This window comes from Lepus europaeus, chromosome X (genome assembly GCF_033115175.1).
Source record: "Lepus europaeus isolate LE1 chromosome X, mLepTim1.pri, whole genome shotgun sequence".
NCBI lineage: Eukaryota > Metazoa > Chordata > Mammalia > Lagomorpha > Leporidae > Lepus > Lepus europaeus.
This window is the reverse complement of record NC_084850.1, coordinates 91,667,967-91,671,149: the sequence shown is the minus strand read 5'-3', so window position 1 is coordinate 91,671,149 and position 3,183 is coordinate 91,667,967. Positions and strand designations below refer to the sequence as shown.

The following is a 3,183-nucleotide window of genomic DNA, read 5'->3' as shown; positions in this document are numbered from 1 at the left end:
AAGACTTATTGTGAAACTATAATAGAGCCACAGAGATCTCTGGGGCAGGGCGATGTGGCCAGCTGTGGGCTGGAGTCTCAACAACACACACATTTGAAGAAAGGAAGGGGCAAAAGAATAGAAAATTTGTGTGGCCTTTTGAATGATTGAAATGGATCCAAAATAGCAAATGACTCTTTAATGAAGCAGTAGAATATTCTTTGTATCATCTTTCAGTAGCAGGAATTTATAAATAGTGATGACCAAAGAAATGGAATCTACATTAAGGAGCTTTATACCAAGCAATTTATCTTGAAAGCTATTTTTTTCCATGGAGGGAAAAGTATATCAAGTTGGCGACTGATTTTTTTTTTAATTTGAAGATTTTATTCATTTATTTGATGGGTAGAGCCACAGAGAGAGAGGGGGAGAGACAGAGAGAAAAGTCTTCCATCCACTCCCCAAACAGCAGCAATGGCTGGAGCTGGGCTGATCTGACGCCAGGAGCCAGGGGCTTGCTCTGGGTCTCCTATGTGGGTGCAGTGACCCAAGCACTTGGGCCATCTTTCACTGCCTTCCTAGGCCATTAGCAAGGAGCGTGATAGAGAGAGAAGCAGCCAGGATGAGAACCGGCACCATTATGGGATGCTGGTGCTGAAGGCGCAGAGGCTTATCCTATTATGCCACAGCACCAGTGCTTTTTTTAAAAATTTTATACACAAGATTTCTTATGTCCTTAGATCTTGAAGGTTAAGACAAATATCAATATAAATTTGCATACTATTTTCAGTAGTTGTGTCAGAATAATGAGATTTATATTTTAAGGGCTTTGTCATGTGGATGTTTTGCCACTGGAGTACTGGAGTTGACTACTGAGATCTTTTTTGGTACTTTAATACTGTAGTTTTGAATTAGCACATTGATGATATTATTTGCCCCCATATAAGCCTACCTGTATTTCTAGCTATGACTTTCCTATAAGCAGTGTTTGCACTCACTGTGCAAATGTCCATGTATTATCTATTCAAACAACATCATAGTGTCTTTACCCCAAAAAGTTAATGTAGACATAGCTCTTTTCCCTTCCCCTCTTTTTAGAAATGTTCCCTTGCTTCCCTTCCTGCTTCCTCCTTTTTGGAAATGAGTCTGAAACTAGATAGTTTAAGATGAGCAATTGAAAAGACTGAGAGAATGATCCATGTGGAGCATAGCTTTTTCTGTGCTTCATCACAAGGCATGCAGCTGGCCAGGCTACTTACATACCATTTCGAAAGAAAATCTCAGGGGAGATCCAGCTGGCAGGGTAACAGAGGTTAAACTCTGGGATCCTGTCCATGATGTTGGAAGCCTCACCTTGCTAAAAAGGGACACTGGATCTAAATGGCACAGCATGACTTTGCTCCTGCTTGCCTAAATTTCTCAACACCACAGCCAGCTAAGTCACCTACAGCCACCTTCGAAAAACCCATAGAGCATCTTACCCTAGGAGAAAGCAGATTTGGAGTAAGCCATTGTGGAACAATTTCTCTGATTTTTTTAAAACAATGGACCCCGCTCGAAGTACAGGAAATTCCTGGCACCACTCCTTCCTATTCCACCATGTTTCTGTGGACTCTGGTGTCTCTAAAGGCGCACATACTGGAATCAAAGGGAACATATTTGGTGGGCGTGGCTCTTCCTGAGGTCATCAGGATGACTTGAGCCAGCACAGTGGATGTGGCACAGGGAAGCATAGACACTGGAATGGCAGCCCCTACTCCACAAAAGACCACCTTTCAAGTAAAGCTCCTAGGACAACCAGGGAAGAAAAGAAAGAAGACAAGGTGGAAAAAATTGTAATTTGAAGAGGAAGATGTTTCTTCTTTGAATTCAAAAAGTGGCAAACAGAATCAGCCATGCAGACCTATTGGGGTCATTTCTGTAGTGTGGGGAAACCCATCTAATGCCAAGTGACCTTCCAAGATGTCAGTCACCAAAAATGTTTCCAAAGAAGATCCTGCTGCTGTCTTCTCTGTTGCATTCACCTCACCAGGATCTCACCAATGCAAATGGGAACAAAGCATCAACCATGGTTCCCAGTGTCATTAAGAACCTGGTTCCCAAGCCTGCACCATCTCCTTCCCAGCGCAACTCATAGAAAGCTAACAGAATGGAACACAAATCGGGATTCCTTACCTGGATCTGGGTGTCTGCTTTTACTGCTTTTACTAATTTTACTATTACTTAGTAATAGCTCTATTACTAAGCTGGCGATACTGGGTGTGGCGCAGTTCTACATTCTCCCAAAGACAATCTCTCCAACTCCACCTCTCCAATTGACAGGAAGAGAACAGTGTCTGACAAACCTGAGGATTTGGAGGATGACAGCACAGCTGAACCAAAGAAAAATGGAGAGAAAGGCTCTCATTACAAAGGTCTTTCTCTCCCAAAAGAGGAAGAATGGGGAGGTCCTCTCACACTCTCCAGAAGCAGTGCATTGATTACTGAAAGTGATGGGATGGCAGGAGTGTCCAGAAAATGATGAGAATTGCCTTCTCCTCACAGAAGATGAGGTCAAACATGAAGACAGAGCAGTTGAAAAAAAATGGCTTCAGACAGAATAGCTTCTTGCAGAGCTGCAGTTCTGGCTGTCTCTCCTTGGGGAAGCACTGGTTAAACAGGGTTTGAAGTCTCAGATATGAAAACCAGTAGCAGTGAAACAGCAGATGATGCCTGGAAGTAGACATATAAATGCTCACCATCACATCTGATCCAATAAACTTGAGTTGTGTGTTTAAGGTCTATACAAAATAAATTGTTCTTTTCATTACATTGTTATTGAATTCTTCATGCACAAGGGAAATAATCATTAACCCAAAGAGAAAACAATTGGCTTATTTAGCTTTTGTTATTGTTCTTCTATATTAACTGCTTAGTAGAAAGAAGTTTTTGTGGTGGGTAAGATTTTTAAAATATATGAGTGCGTGCACACACACACATACAGTACATACAGGGTGATGCACAAGTGGGAGCTACCAGTGTAGACATGCAGAGAAGACACTGATTTGCAGCAATAGCTTCTACTACCAGTACTGGGACACTCACTCCTGTGCTCAATAATTCATTGTCAATGACAAAGTGATTATTGAAGTTATAATCGTATTCAATTAATGCTAATAATTTATGTATTATAGTTTATTTTATTTTTGGCTGCTCAGGTTACAT

General features: G+C 41.4%; 1 pseudogene; it reads left to right on the top strand.

The window, feature by feature from the left end:
* Positions 1 to 1,359: 1,359 nt before the first annotated feature.
* On the top strand, positions 1,360 to 2,206 carry LOC133752755 (vasculin-like protein 1; annotated as a pseudogene).
* Positions 2,207 to 3,183: the final 977 nt, after the last annotated feature.